Source organism: Budorcas taxicolor, chromosome 6 (genome assembly GCF_023091745.1).
Source record: "Budorcas taxicolor isolate Tak-1 chromosome 6, Takin1.1, whole genome shotgun sequence".
NCBI classification, from domain to species: Eukaryota; Metazoa; Chordata; class Mammalia; order Artiodactyla; family Bovidae; genus Budorcas; species Budorcas taxicolor.
This window is the reverse complement of record NC_068915.1, coordinates 107,721,114-107,738,638: the sequence shown is the minus strand read 5'-3', so window position 1 is coordinate 107,738,638 and position 17,525 is coordinate 107,721,114.

The window sequence follows — 17,525 nt, the reverse complement described above, 5'->3', positions numbered from 1 at the left end:
ATACTGAGTAAAGTCAGACGCAGAAAGACAAATATCGTACGACACTGGTCATATGTGGAATCTAAAAAATGGTACAAATGAACCTGTTTACAAAACAGAGTCACAGATGTACAAAATTCTTATAAAAAGTGTAATTGGGATGAGGGATAAATTGGAAGATTAGGATTGACATATACACACTACTATATGTGTATAGAAAACCAGTACCGAGCTTCCCAGGTGGCGCCAGTGGTAAAGAACCTGCCTGCCAATGCAGGAGATATGAGACGTGGGTTCAGTCCCTGGGTTGGGAAGATCCCCTGGAGAAGGGCATAGCAACCCACTCCAGCATTCTTGCCTGGAGAATCCCATGGACAGAGAAGCCTGGCAGGCTACAGTTCATAGGGTAGCACAGAGTTGGACACAACTGAAGCAACTTAGCACACATCCATACAGAGCTACTGTATCACAGAGGGAACTCTACTCAATACTCTATAATGATCTAAATGGGAATATAATCTATATGTATACATATATAATGCATATGCATATGAAGATTCCTGAGAGTCCTTTGGGTAGCAAGGAGACCAAACCAGTCAGTCTTAAGGGAAATCAATCCTGAATACTCACTGGAAAAACAGATGCTGAAATTGAAGCTCTGGTATTTTTATCATCGGATGTGAACAGATGACTTGCTGGAAAAGTCCCTGATGCTGGGAAAGACTGAGGGCAGAAGGAGAAGAGGGTGTCAGAGAATGAGATGGTTGGATGGCATAGCCAAAGCAATGGACATGAACTTAGGCAAACTTAGGGAGATGGTGAGGGACAGAGAGGCTTGGCCTGCTGCAGTTCATAGGGTCACAAAGAGTTGGACATGACTGGGCAATTGAACAACGATGTATATGTATAACTGATTCACTTTGCTGTACATGTGAAACTAACACAACATTAAAATCAACTATAATCCAATAAAACATGGTAAAAATAAATAGACCCCCTGAATGAATGAATATGTGGTCACTTTTGGCCATATAATTCTTTATGTATTATAAATGATAAGAATATTAGCTTATTTAAGGTTTTCATTTTGTAGCACACTTTCACATTTAAGAACTTAACATTTTTTAGATTGGTAATGTCAGCATACACAGCCTAAGCAATTTGCTCAAAGCCACAAAACTGATAATGTCCAGGTCTCTGGCTTCTCATTTAGGGTCCATAGGTGACCTAGGCTTTATTTTTATCACTCATCATCATTTATCTGTGCAAGACGGCAGCTTGAAGGCGTAGAAATTGGAATGTTCCCTCTTCCATTGATTTTCTGTATAACTTTTGTATTTATAAGTCACACCACAAGTAATTTTTACTCCCTCCTAACTGTAAAGGGGGTGCTAATAAAATTTTCTATGCTTTCAGCTCAGCAGGATAATTAAACTAATCAGATGAGAAATTGTGTGTGCAAGTGTTTTATGAATTCATTCATTCATTAAAATTTGTTAAGCACTTATTATATGCCAGGAACTAAACTACATATTGGGGATATATATTCAAATAAGATGTAATCTCTAATTTTGGTAAACAGAACAAAGGAAAGCAATAATTAGAAAACAGTGTGTTGGTTTTTATAAAGATTAAGCTCAGGGTCCTATGGTAGATACTATGAAGAGTCTTTTGTCCATGGGGTTGGGGCATGATCAGAGAAGAAGACTTAAAGGAAGGGATACTCAAACTTTGAACACATCACTCCAAATGTTCAATTCTCATTAATATTTTCAATTATTATTTGTGTTAGTTAGTAACAAATTGGTATTCAGAATGTATTATTAATCTTATTCTTATTATTAACCACATGAAAGAGGGTCATAAAAGAGTGTTTAGATAATTTTAGCACACAGATATGAAGAAGCTTCCTGGAAATGTGTCTTCCCACTCCTATGCAGATGGTTCCCAGCAAGAGGGCAAATTCCTTTCCAGAGGGAACCAAAATGCAGCAGCTGGCATCTGATACTTGCATAACTGTCAATTTTTTGCCCCAAATCTGCTTCCTCTGTGTACATGCTATAAATCACCTGGATTTTATTAGAAAGACATTATGCTTCTTAACAAGGTAACACCTTCAGGAGGTGAGATTGCTTGCCTCTGCCACGAGTAAATGACATTAAAAAAAAAAAAAAAGGTCCTCTGAGCTGGTAGCATGCTAGGATCAAATGGATTGAAATGTAGGGCAGCAAGCTCTGTTCTTCTTTTTTAAGCCAAATATTGTTTTTTTATGACCCTCTCGATTATATCTGGGCTCTGAAGGATTCTAAAATTGACATTATTGAAGCTATACGTGGTATATTCTACTTTCAAAGGAAAGTAGTATCTTGTTTGCTTGATCTCCCTTATCTCCCTTTCCTTTTTTAATCTTCCTTGCAGTTCAGTTCAGTTCAGTCACTCAGTCATGTCCGACTCTTTGCGACCTCATGGACTGCAGTACGCCAGGCTTCCCTGTCCATCACCAACTCCCAGAGCTTACTCAAACTCATGTCCATTGAGTCGGTGGTGCCATGCAACCAGCTGATCCTCTGTCGTCTCCTGCTCCAGTTAAGTACAGTTGCTCAGTGGTGTCCGACTCTTTGTGACCACAAGACTGCAGTATGTCAGGCTTTCCTGTCCATCACCAATTCCCAGAGCTTACTCAAACTCATGTCCATTGAGTCGGTGATGCCATCCAACCATCTCATCCTCTGTCGTCCCCTTCTCCTCCTGTCTTCAATCTTTCCCAGCCTCAGGATCTTTTCCAATGAGTCAGTTCTTCATATCAGGTCTCCAAATTATTGGAGTTTCAGCTTCAGCATCAGTCCTTCCCATGAATATTCAGGACCGATTTCCTAAGGATGGGCTGGTTGGATCTCTTCGCATTCCAAAGGACTCTCAAGAGTCTTCTCCAACACCACAGTCAAAAGCATCAATTCTTTGGCACTCAGCTTACTTTATAGTCCAACTCTCACATCCATACATGACTACTGGAAAAATCTAAAGCTTTGAGTAGACAGACCTTTGTTGCAAAGTAAGCTCTGCTTTTTAATATGCTGTCTAGGTTGGTCATAGCTTTTCTTCCAAGGAGTGAGCATCTTTTAATTTCTGGGCTGCAGGCACTATCTGCAGTGATTTTGGAGACCAAAAAATAGTCTGTCACTGTTTCCCCATCTATTTGCCATGAAGTGATGGGACCAGATGCCATAATCTTAGTTTTCTGAGTGTTGAGTTTTAAGCCAACTTTTTCACTCACCTCTTTCACTTTCATCAAGAGACTGTTTAGTTCTTCTTCAGTTTCTGCCATCAGGGTGGTGTCATCTGCATATCTGAGGTTATTGATATTTCTCCTAGCAATCTTGGTTCCAGCTTGTGCTTCATCCAGTGTGGCATTTTGCATGACATACTCTGCTTGTAAGTTAAATAAACAGGGTGACAATATACAGCCTTGACATACTCCTTTCCCAATTTGGAACCAGTCTGTTGTTCCATGTCTGGTTCTAACCGTTGCTTCTTGACCTGCATACAGATTTCTCAGGAGGCAGGCAAGAGGGTCTGGTACTCCCATCTCTTTCAGAATTTTCCACAGTTTTTTGTGATCCACACAGTCAAAGGCTTTAGTGTACTCAATAAAGCAGAAGTAGATATTTTTCTGGAATTCTCTTGCTTTTTGGATAATCCAATGGATGTTGGCAATTTGATCTTTGGTTCCTCGGCATTTTCTAAATCCCCTTGAACATATGGAATTCTTTGGTTCAGGTATGTTGAAGCCTTGCCTGGAGAATTTTTTGCATTACTTTGCCAGCATGTGAGACGATTGCAATTGGGCAATAGTTTGAATATTCTTTGGCATTGACTTCCTTTGGAATTAGAATGAAAACTGATCTTTTCTAGTCCAATAGCCACTGCTGAGTTTTTGAAATTTGGTGGCATATTCAGTGCAACATTTTAACAGCATCATCCTTTAGGGCTTGAAATAGGTCAGCTGGAGTTCCATCACCTCTACTAGCTTTGTTCATAGTGATGCTTCCTAAGGCCCACTTGACTTCAGACTCTAGGGTGTCTGGCTCTAGGTAAGTGATCACACTATCATGGTTATCTGGGGCATAAAGTTCTTTTTTGTATAGTTCTTCTGGGTATTCTTGCCACCTCTTCTTAATATCTTCTCTTTCTGTTTAGGTCCATACTATTTCTGTCCTTTATTGTGCCCATCTTTGCATAAAATGTTCTCCTAGTATTTCTAATTTTGGGGAAGAGATGTCTAGTCTTCCCCATTCTATTGTTTTTCTCTATTTCTTTTCATTGATTACTAAGGAAGGCTTTCTTATCTTTCCTTCCTTTTCTTTGGAATTGTGCATGCAAATGGGTATATCTTTCCTTTTCTCCTTTGCCTTTCATTTCTCTTCTTTTTTCAGCTATTTGTAATGCCTCTTCAGACAACAATTTTGCTTCTTTTCATTTCTTTTTCTTGGGGATGGTCTTGATCACTACCTCCTGTACAATGTCATAAACCTCTGTGCATAGTTCTGCAGGCATTCTGTCTGTCATATCTAATCCCTTGAATCTATTTGTCACTTCCAATGTATAATTGCAAGGAATTTCATTTAGGTCATACCTGAATTGTCTAGTGGTTTTCCCTACTTCTTCAGTTTAAGTCTGTAATTAATTTTGCAATAAGGAGTTCATGATGTGAGCCACAGTCAACTCCATTATTCTGGCCTGGAGAATTCCATGGACTGGACTGTATAGTCCATTGGGTCACAAACCCCAGGGAATTTAACTTTGGAGGCCAGTGGGATTTGATTACAGAACTTCCACAGGACTGGGGAAACAGACTCTTGGAGGGTCTTCTCCAACAACACAGTTCAAAAGCATCAATTCTTGGGTGCTCAGCTTTTTTTAGAGTCCAACTCTCACATCCATACATGACTACTGGAAAAAACTATAGCTTTGGCTAGACAGACCTTTGTTGGCAAAGTAATACCTCTGTTTTTTAATATGCTTCTTCAGGGGATTTTCCCAACCCAGGGATAGAACCAGTTCGCCTGCATTGCAGGCAGTTTGTTTACCAGCTCAGCCACCAGAGAAGCCCTAGTTAACTTACAGACTGTAATAAAAATTTATAAGAACTAATAAATAAATTTAGTAAAGTTATAGGATATGAAATCAATATACAAACTTAGTTGCATTTCTATACACAGAAAGAGAAATTTAAAAATCAATGACATATACCAAGATTGCAAATAAAGGAATAAGGTCTAATAATAAATTTAGCCAAAGAAGTGAAAGATCTGTATACTGAAGAGTAAGATATTGATAAGTTACATTGAAGAGACAAATACATCTAAAGATATTCCACACTCATGGATTAGAAGAAGTAATATTGTTAAAAAATACATATTACCTAAATCTATGTAGAGATTTAATGAAACTAGTATCAAAATTCCAATGGTACAGAACCCAGAAATAAGCCCTCATATATACAGTCTATTAATATATGACAAAAGAGCCAAGACTATACAAAGGGAACAGACAGTCACTTCAGTAGACGATAATGGGAAAACTGGATAGCCACATAAAAGCAATGAACCTTGACCCCTCACTTACACTATTAACAAAAATCAACTTAAAATGAATTAAAGTCTTTAAGGTAGGATATGAAATCATAAAAATCTAGAGAAAACATCAGGATAAACTCCTTGATGTTGGTCTTGGCAAAAACATTTTGAATTTGACACCACTAGCAAAGACAACAAAAGCAAAAATAAGCAAGTGAGACTGAATCAAAATAAAAAGCTTCTGGATAGCAAAGAACACCATCAGTTCAGTTGCTCAGTTGTGTCTGACTCTTTGCGACCCCATGGATCGCAGCACGCCAGGCCTGCCTGTCCATCATCAACTCCCAGAGTTCACTCAGACTCATGTCCATTGAGTCAGTGATGCCATCCAGCCATCTCATCATGGGTCGTCCCCTTCTCCTCCTGCCCCCAATCCCTCCCAGCAGCAGAGTCTTTTCCAATGAGTCAACTCTTCGCATGAGGTGGCCAAAGTACTGGAGTTTCAGCTTTAGCATCATTCCTTCCAAAGAAATCCCCAGATTGATCTCCTTCAGAATGGACTGGTTGGATCTCCTTGCAGTCCAAGGGACTCTCAAGAATCTTCTTCAACACCACAGTTCAAACGCATCAATTCCTTGGCACTCAGCCTTCTTCACAGTCCAACTCTGACATCCATACATGACCACTGGAAAAACCATAGCCTTGACTAGACGGACCTTAGTCAGCAAAGTAATGTCTCTGCTTTTGAATATGCTACCTAGGTTGGTCATAACTTTTCTTCCAAGGAGTAAGTGTCTTTTAATTTCATGGCTGCAGTCACCATCTGCAGTGATTTTGGAGCCCCCAAAAATAAACTCTAACACGGTTTCCACTGTTTCCCCATCTATTTCCCATGAAGTGATGGGACCAGATGCCATGATCTTTGTTTTCTGAATGTTGAGCTTTAAGCCAACATCAACAACATTAAAAGCCAATCTACAGAATGGAAGGAAATATTTGCAAGTCTAAAAAGGATTAATATCCAAAATATAAAGAACATATACAATTCAATAGCAAAATAAACAATATGATTCAAAACAGGCAGAGGAATTTAATAGATTTTTTTTTCTCCAAATAAAACATCCAGGTGGCCAACAGGTATACGAAAGGTGTGCAAACTCATTAACCATTTGTTATTGTTGTTCAGTCACTAAGGCATGTCTGATGCATGTCTGACTCTTTGTGACCCCATAGACTGTTGCATGTCAGGCTCCTCTGTCCTCCACAGTCTCCCAGAGTTTGCTCAGATTCATGTTCATTGAGTCAGTGATACTATCTAACCAACTCATCCCCTGTCACCTTCTTCTCCTGCCCTCAATCTTTCCCAGCATCAGAGTTTTTTCCAGTGAGTTGGCTCTTCCCATCAGGTGGCCAAAATATTGGAGCTTTAGCTTCTACATCAGTTCTTCCAGTAAGTATTCAGGGTTGACATCCTTTAGGGTTTAATGGTTTAATCTCCTTGCAGTCCAAGTGATTCTCAAGAGTCTTCTCCAGTACCACACTTCTTCAGTTCTCAGTCTTTTTTAAATTCTTGCATCCATACATGGCTATTGGATAAACCATAGCTTTGCTGGCAAAGTGATGTCACTAATCATTAGGAAAATGCAAACAAAAACTACAATGGAATATTACCTTACATTTGTTAAAATAGCTATCACAAAAAAGTAAGTGATAACAAGTGCTGGTGAGAATGCAGAGAAAGGAGACCATTGTGCACTGTTTGTGGAAATGTAAACTGGCACAGCCAATGTAAAAAATAGTATGGAGCTCCTAAAAAGAAATTAAAAATAAAGCTGCCATATGATCTAGCAATTCCAATTCTGGGAATTAATCCAAAGCAAAACAGAATGTCAAAGAAATATCTGTACCTCCATGTAGCATTATTTACAATGGCTAAGATAGAAGCAATCTAAGTGTCTGTCAATGGATGAGTGAGTAAAAAAGATGTGAGGCATATATGTGTCATATATTGGCAACACTATTCAGTTATCAGAAAGAAAACCCTGCCATTGATGGACCTTGAGAACATTATGCTAAGCAAAATGAGTTGAACAGAGTAAGACAAACACTGCATGGTGTCAATTATATATGAAATCTAAAAAAGAAAAAGAAAGTCAAGTACTTAAAGAGAGTTGAAAAGTAGTTACCAGAAGCTTCAGAGTGGGGGAAATAGAGAGAGACTAGTACATGGATAAATATTCAGATATAATATGAATAAGTTCTGACAATCTGATGTATATCTGCTGTATAATATCTGATGTATCTCTGATGCATATCTGTTGTATATCTGTTGTATGTTACATCAGATTGTCAGAACTTATTCATATTACAAAAGTGTACACTTTAAATATCATATAATGTAATATATCAGTTATAGCTCAATAAAGTCAAAATTAAAAAAAAATAAGGTTAATGGGCTTGGGAGTGAGGGAGATTCAGAGGAAATTGCTATAAGTTAATGTGTCGTTTATTTTGAAACACTAATTAGCAACCTTAATGATAATTATGAAGATGATGAAGATATTAAATTAAAACAACTGTGATTTTATAGAATGCCGAATGTAATAAAACAACAATAGGGAAATAAGTGTTTCTGTCTTATTACACTCTATCTTCAAATGTATCTTTACAATCTCATTTCTCTATGTAAAAATTTCCACTCATTTCAGTTCTCTAGGTAACTAAGAAAAGTGAATCATTGGCGGTTTCAACATTCTGTTATTTATTACTAACCTTAAAAATGCTTAGACAAGTCTAAGGGCATCTTTCTTTCTAAAAAAGTAAATATATATTAAATATTTAACCTGTCATGAATATGTGCTTTTCAAATAACATTTGTTTCATGACTTGAGTAAAAACCACCACCCCCAAATATATATCCTAAGTACAATTTTTTGAAAATATTGCATGCAGTTATATGCATCAAATTATAACAGGATTCACAACGTTGACAGTAGCAAAATGTGGCTTGAAGTAGATATGAGTTATAGCAAGATTTCAGTATACAAAAATCAGGGTCACTGCTGAAAATCAGGCTTAGAAAGCTCTTGCTCTAAATTAGAATATTAAACTTGGAAACTGCAAATGAAGTATAGGATGGATCCCAAATTAGAATTACTAATTAAGGAGAAAATGCTAGCAAGAGGAAAAAGAATCACCTGCTTTTTCTTTCAACAATGCACACAAGAAGTAAAATGATTAAACACTGTTAAGGTCAGCCTTTAAGGATTAACGTTTGACAGAACAAAAAAGACAGAATAATATTTAGTAAACAGAAAATAAATGATATATAATTTTTCAATGTAAAAGTAAAGTTACAGTTAACAGAAGACGGAAAGCAGCAGGGGAGGAGATAAAACAGAAAGAAGAGAGTAATCATATTTTTATCTCAATGAGGCAAAACCAAAAAGATAATATAAAATTTATGGCTTAAGAAAGAAACAGAAATAAAATAATAACTCAAAATTACAGATAAACAGAAAGAAAAGGTGAATTATCACCATCAAAGGCCAAAGCTAATAAATAATGCCTTAAAAAAAAAAAAGTATTAGTGAAAATACAGAATTGACTAGCAGAAGACAAAACAAAAATGGAAAATAGAAAGGAGAAGGGACAGAGATAAGGAGGGAGTCAGAAACCGGATAAAGTGAAGAAAGCATCTAAAGGAAATGGAATGATGGGCTCTTAAGTGAAGACGGTGAGAGAGCAATACATGAAGGGGTCATAGGGTCAAAGGAAAATCATGGCTTGCATGTTATTTTTTCCCCTTTACTTTGCAAAAGACTCAGCATCTTAAATTCTTTATGAAAAGTAACATTGCATTCTTTCTCAACCAAACTGAGAAAGAGATGATGAAGATATAGGAGGGAGAATGAAACTGACATCAGAGAAAGGCTGCAATTGGTTAACAACACCCCAATGGACAGAGAGATGTTAGACCCCAAAGCCCAGGAAGAGGACTCATTTTTATGTGGGGGAAAGGACGTCTCTTGAAGTGAGACCTGAAGGAGCGAGACAAGATAGGTGTAGATTTTAGCAGCCCCAGTACTCCCCTCTTCTGTCTTGTTACTCTTGTTAACAAGTGGCATTGACATTTTGCACAGTTGAAGGAAACCAGAGACTCAGGGGACAATGTGACTAAGCCAGGGTCTTTGTGAAGAGTCAGATCCTGAATTTTTTTTTCCAGTGCAATGTTCTTCCCTTCCATGTTGCTTCCACCAGAATTTATATGACCAAGTACAAGCTTCTATTTTTTTTTTTTTTTTTTTTTTTGCCATGTGGCATGCGGGATCTTAGTTCCCCAGCGAAGGATGAAACCCATACCCCTGCATTGGAAGCATGGAGTCTTAACCACTGGTCCACCAGAGAAGTCCCAAGTGCAATCTCTTAACATCTTTAGAGTCCTCTGCATATTACCTTCTTAGCTCTTTTCCTTCGTAATAATATCTCCTCAGGGACATACAATCAGACTAATTCATCTGAAGCCTTTGAAAGCAACCTATCTACATTACCATGTTTTTAAAAAATGCAAAAAGAAATGCTATTTTCTATGCCTGTGCCCGGAGACAATTTTAGAGTGAGAGAAAATCAGCTCAGTGAGAGCCTCCAGGGAGCCTCGATTTCTGATATTAAAAGGAAACTGATTTCTCCGGATCTCCTGTGTTTCGGACTTCAGCTTTTATTATTTTATTGCTACCAACCTAGAAAAAAAGAAAAGAATAACACCATGCCATTCTGGAAATAAGTGGCCTAATTTCAACCTTAGAAGAAAAGGAGAAATAAGAAGGCAGAGGGCAAAAAATAACTGCAGGAAGAACAGATTGGTTCTGGTTCAGAACTAAGGTACATTAGCAAAATCCTCTTGTGGCAGGGTCTGAAAAGGTAAGGTACAGAATGGATGACTGGGTGCATGCAAGCTTTTGGTAGAGTCCAGAGAAGAATCAAAATGCACACTCAGCTCACTGCACCTGTAGCTTGTGTCTGGTCAAGACATGCATTTCCAAATTCAGCAAAGGAATGCTGGAAGCTCTAGTTCTAAGTGCAGTTTTAAATTTGGGACTCTCTCCTTGGGGTAACTCGAATCCAGCAATAAGACTCCTGGGTTTCCCAGGTGGCGCTAGTGGTAAAGAACCGGCCTGCCAATGCAGGACACACAGGAGTCACGGATTGGATTCCTGGGTCGGGAAGATTCCCCTGGTGGAGAAAATGGCAACCCACTTCAGTATTTTTGCCTGGAAAATCCCATGGACAGAGGAGCCTGGAGACCTATAGTCCATAGGTTTGCAGAGAGTTGAACACGAGTGAAGCCATTTAGCATGCATGCATAGCCCAATCAAGAGGGTAGTGCGGTAAGCCAGTTGTCAGTCTACAGTCACATAACAATAAGCAAAGACAGGTTTCTCTTCCCTGGAGAAGCAAACGCAGAGCTACAAGAGAAGAGCAATTTGCTATATTTATAAACAAAAGGGAAACACATTGAAGATTTTCCTTTAAAGCAGACACATAGGACTTTCTTTGTTATTCAGTCTTTATTATGTTGGGTCTTTGAGAGAAGGAGCTCCTTTGAGCTTTATCCCTGGGCAAGGTAGAGGGTAAGATCAGTTCTGTGGATATAAGTCGAATTTCCTCATCTGTGATGCGGGATAACACAACCTTTGTTACAGAGTTGGTGAGGGTTGAGTGAACCTAGTTAAGGTCCTGACACAGAGAGAAGAGTTTGAAAGTTGCTTCTTTTCCGTCCATAAATGCCATAAACCATGGCAAAACATTTATATTTCTGGCATATTGCTGGGGGAAAAAACTGTATGAATAAAATGTAAACATAAGGAAAAGACTGAAAAATAATCCAAGGAGATTAGTAAAAGAAATATAGCAACTTGTATTCCTTTTAAATCTCTAATTAGAGCTTTCCATACACCAAAAATTCTGATGTAAAGGGATATATATCCTCATATATTCTAAAATAGGAAAGTGAAAGTGAAAGTCAATCATTTGTGTCCACTCTTTGCGACCCCATGGACTGTAGCCCGCCAAGCTCCTCTGTCCATGGAATTCTCCAGGCAAGATACTGGAGTGGATTGCCCTTCCCTTCTCCAGGGGATCTCCCCGAGCCAAGGATCAAACCCAGGTCTCCCGTATTACAGATGGATTCTTTACCATCTGGACCACCAGGACTAGCTACTATTTTGTAAAAGTCAAATCTTATGTTCAAATATTTCCAGCTTTCAATTTTCCCCCAGACTCTTGATCATTTGTTTGACTTTTCACTTAAGTTCCTGCATAACTTTAGCTCTTTACTTGCCTGTGACCTTGGGAAGTTTCTCTTTGTGACCTCTGGAAGGACAGCTTACCAAATCGGGCAGGTGGTTTGCGGCCTATCTTAGTCCCGCTGTCTCTTCTCATCCTCTCAGGAACCCCTCATATAGACAACATTATAATCCCCATTTTACAAAAGAAGAAATTTTCATTTAAAAGAACACTGCTATTGAAGGGAACTTCCTCAGAGATCTACTGGTTAAGAATCTGCTTAGCGATGTAAGAGACATGGGTTAGATCCCTGGTGGGGGAACTCGGCTCTTATATGTCATGGGGCAACCTGTGAACCACAGTAAAAATCCCACATGACACAATGAAGAACTTGATGCAATCAAATATATAAATTACAAAAAAAAAAAAAAAAAAAGAACATTGCAATTTGAGTGGACTTTGGGCATGACTTTCCTGGCTTTGGATCTTGATGTGTGCTTTTGAGCTATTTGCTTGATGTGTGCTTTTGAGCAACTTGTTTGGCCTCAGATTTCTGTAAAATGAAAATAACATCTGTACTTATTGAATATAATTGATTTAAGTCTGAAAGAGAATAAGGCTTGTTATGTGCTTATTGCAGCACATTTCACTAAGGGAACTTTTAATAAATTTTACCCACAGTTACTGCTATTAAAGATATTTAGTAAACAGCAGAACCTCCTGTAAAAAGCATGCAAGCCTGTCTCCAGGGCCAAAATTCTCCACCATTAGGGTGTCCACTCCTCAAGTCTTGTGTTATTTTATGAACTGAAGACAAACTGCTATAATCTTTGGGAGGCAATTATTAAAGCTTAAAATATGATCAGGAATTTTATTTAAGAAGTGTCAAGGTGTCAGAACTTCAAGATGTAAATATTTTATTCTTCCTATAATTGAAATTGAAGGTTGGATGTATATGATTTGCAAATAAAATGAAAGTACACATAGAGTGATTTAACACGAGCATCTTCAATAATGAAAATGGCAAGAAAGTGTCCTTCCTTGCAAGGATAATGAACAATTTACAGGAGAAGTAAATAAAAGTGGCTGCTCATTAAAGTCTTAGCAATAAGCTGCCTGTGGTAAAAAAAAAAAAAAAAAAAAAAAGGAAAAATAACTTATTAGGGTGTGAATGTAGGATAGGCTCAGTGTATTGATGGATGACTCTAAGAAGAGCTGTAGAGCTCTAAGAAGTGGGGAGTAGTTAAAAGGGATAAAGAAACATAATGGGGCTTCCCAGGTGTCTCAGGGGTAAAGAACCCATCTGCCAATGCAGGAGATCCAGGCTGGATTCCTGGGTCAGGAAGATCCCCTGGAGGAGGAAACGGCAACCCACTCTAGTATTCTTACTTGGGAAATCTCATGGACAGAGGAACCTGGCAAGCTACAGCCAATGGGGTCACAAAGAGTCTACACTACTGAGCCACTGAGCACACAAAGAATCATAATAGGAACAAGTTGCCTCTTTCTGTGTTTCTGAATGGACGAGGAAACAGCCATTCAGGAGAGAGGACTGACCCAGGGATTGAACCCACATCTCCTGCATAGGCAGAAGGATTCTTTACTGCTGGGCTACTAGGGGAGTCCCCAGTTCTCTGCATTTCTCTCTAATTTTCCATTACGAGTTTGGAAAGCAAACACCAGATATTTTTGTAGAGTTTGGAGAGGACAGGTTCATTCACCAGAAATCCACATAAGAACAAGGTCTTTGGGTCTTTAAAATGTAACTGCTGCATTTTGTGTGACTCAGAGTCCATAAGCTTAGTTTCTAGCCAACAATTTCGTTTACAGCCTAGTGTTCAAATCCCACCCTTGGATGTGCTCCATCCCACCCCTGCATACATAAGCACTTACCAAGGGACTGGTTTTATTGTAATCATTCAATTGAAGTACTTGATTTTTTTTTTTTTTTCCAATGAGAGTTAATATATTTTTGAAAGTTTTGCCTTTTATCATTTCACTAATTTGAGCACAAGATGATCCATTTTTGCGTTTTTACACAGCTAAACAATGTGTGGGCATACCTGTGTGATGTCCACATTACTAGACTATCACGGTGACTCTCTAACTTAGACACACATCAGAAACACCAAAAGGTCCCCCTTTCCAGAGTTTCTGATGCAGGGAGTTTGGAGTGGCCTGAGAATTTGCATTTCTAACAAGTTCCCCAGAGGTTCTGATGCTGCTGAGAACAACCAGGCTTTAGCTTGCTGTGGTGCTAATCAACTGGAAGGAGGAGGCAAGGAAACTCAGACAGATGGCTGTGAGTATTCACAAAAAGGAGAGAGAAAGAGGACATATCAGAATATTCAGCAGAAGACAGAGACAAGAAAGGAGGTGAACAACTGAGAAATTCACAAATGTGCCTCTGATCCTTCCAAATCACAAGATTTAAGGCAGATGGCTTCAGGGGAAGGGATTGGGCAAGCCTCTTGAGAACGCAATGCAAAGCAGGAGGTACCGTGATGCCTTGATGATAGAACTATGAGGAGACAGCAGGAGGAAGAGTCAAGAGATTGAGCTCCAACACCAAACAGCCCTTGGTTTCAATCTAGGATTTCCAATTTATCCAAGTGTTTTGATTTTGTATAAATTAGTTAACTTCTGACAATTAGTTGTCACATCTATGAAGTAGGGGCAATTAGAATAATGTGATGGAGATTAACTGAACTATGTCAGACACTTAATACACAGTTTTCAAAGAAATAAATTATTAAAAATATTTCTATAAGTTACAATAATAGAATCAGCTAATGGTCATGGGAACACTGGAACCATGGATCACCTTTGCTGTGTGTTTGTATCCAAGCAAGATTTACAACAATTAAATTGTAGTCATTTTGAGAGATAAGAGGGAATTACAAACTGCACAGAAGCCACAATCCCTCACTTTCAGTTACTGGGATGTTTAACTAGAGCAAAAATTCACCACTAATTATATGTCCATGTGTCCTAAGATCCTTGAAGGATGTTTAGGGACATTCATCAAGATTAAGGGTCTATTCCCAGACTCTACAATGTCATTTCAAAGTTAACAATAGCAATAACAATAAAACAATATAAATTAATATTTATTGAATTATTTCTAAATTTCTATGTGCCAGGCCAACACCACTGTAATGTGAATACATATACACATTTGCGTGTGTGTGTACATGTGTATAAAACATTCTTCCTTCTTGGAAGGAAAGCTATGACCAATCTAGAGAGCATATTAAATAGCAGAGATCTCCCTTGCATTGCCAACAAAGGTGCATAGTGTCAAAGTTATGTTTTTTCTAGTAGTCGTGTATGGATGTGAGAGTTGAACTGTAAAGAAGACTGAACACTGAAGAGCTGATGCTTTTGAATTACTGTGCTGGAGAAGATTCTTGAGAATCCCTTGGACTGCAAGAGATCAAACCAGTCAATCCTAAAGGAAATCAACCCTGAATATTCATCGGAAGGACTGATGCTGAAGCTGAAGCTCTGATACTTTGGCCTCTTGATGACAAGAGCCAGCTCACTGGAAAAGACCCTGATGCTGGGAGAGATTGAAGGCAAAAGGAGAAGAGAGCAGCAGAGGATGAGATGGTTAAATAGCATCACTGACTCTGTATATGAATTTGAGCAAATTCTGGGAGACAGTGCAGGGTAGAGAAGCCTGGCATGCCATAGTCCAAAAGGTTACAAAGAGTTGGTCACTACTTAGTGATTGAAAAACAACCTGTGTATATGCTAGCCCCAAACTCCTCTAAATACAGCCTCGATTAAAAAAAAAAAAATCTGTAAGTACCAACAATCAAGTGGGCTCGATCAAGTGTTGCTAACCATGTTTCTTTTCCATTTCCCAAAAAGGAGGATGGGGTAAATACAATATCACCCATTCTTGTGGAGGGCATCAAGGTGACCACTTACTCAATGGCTCGGAGAACTAACTCTCTGACTAGGAGTCATCCGTCAAGTTTCCTTCATTAGTGTAGGCTGCAAAGAGAGTACTTTCCTGGTCCCCACACAGATATGGCCTTGCTTTAGGAGAGAAGAAATTAAACGGATAGATTTTCTTGATATTAATCACCTCCTAACTCATCCTCTGACCCTCTGGCTGAAGTAATATATCATTATTTTTCTGTTTATGTCTCCTTGCCTCTCAATCCCCACCCCTATTACTAGCTTCTTAAATTATTTTATTCTCTGTCGCTTGAATCCTGGTGAGAATGAGTAATGTTCCAGTATAGCACATTAGCAAACATAAGGTTTCAGTAACTAAGATGCATTATTCTAAGGAGACCAAGTCAGTACAGTTTGTTTCATTAAGTTAAAAGGCTTCAAGAAATAATTAGCATCCCATACTGAAGCGGAGAAAAAACTCACTACCATTTATAGAAGTCATCACACTGGCAATGTTGCTTGAACTTCAAACTTGGATCCAATTCAAAATTTGTTTAAGGCTTATGGCTTCTCAGAAATATTATGGAAGAAACAATAATATCCTCAAGTTCTTATTTAAGGATAGAGAAGAAAGACCTCCCACATTTAAAGTGTCCACATCTCTCTATTTCACAGTCTCCAATGCTCATTTTTAGCACCAAGCTTGTAATACTACAGCTGAAATAATCTAATTATAGCTACTTCCCCCACTAGTCTATGAGCTAGTGGGATCCTGACTTATTCATTATTGCATGGTCAGTATTTCAGACCCTAGCACATAGAGTGTGCCAAGCTGAACTCAACTGAAGGATGTTGGGAGGAAGGGTCCTCTTCAAATTAAGGCTATTATAAATTCTTGTAGGAATCTGGCTTTTATTGAGCTGTCAACATTAGGTAGGTTGCCTGCCTCTTAGGGTGTGTGACTCCAGGAATATCTGATGTAAATCCTCAAATGTCAACTATCCAGGGCCAGGTTAAAGAATTTGTAAATTCTATGTGTATAATCTAGAGATGTCCTTCCCATTCAGGGATGAGGGTCATGATTAAGCAGCCAGCCTTTCACTTCTACTATAACTTCAACACATGGGCTCTCCTACATTGATTCACTCATATGATACTTTAAATCAAACAACTCAGGCTAGATCTGATATATAGGAATTAATAGATGTGTGTCCTGGATTCTCTAGATGATTGGGATTTTGAGGAAAGAAGTTGGCCTTTTAGTTGATCAGTCAAGTCAAAGGTAGTTGTAGACACTGTCATTGACTGGGATGTCTCCATACATTACCTCTTCTATGAGCCTTGTAAGCAGAGATGACAAGCATGGCATTGGAAGGCCCTTAGATAGAAAAGAAAGAAAGAATAAGAGAACCATACCCACAGTGGGTGGATGGGAGAGAGCTTTCAAAAATAAGACTAGGTCTGGATCAGCTTAGTCATCTCAGCAATACTCCTTGCTATCACAATTTTGGGTTATCTCTGCTATCCTTCCCTTTCATTCCTTTGTTATCTGCAACTTGACTATCACTTTCAGTACAAACTCAAACTTTCATGAGTCTTGATAGTCAAGGCTTATTTCTAACATGCAAATTAGATACCTGAGAGAGAATTTTCTCTTCTCTGCTTGAAAAATGTATCTCATCTTTTCTTTTTGCCAAAGACAATAAATTAATGACGAACTGAAAACTGTCAGCTCAGATCCAAATTTTTCTTGACCTCCTGATGAGACTGAATTTG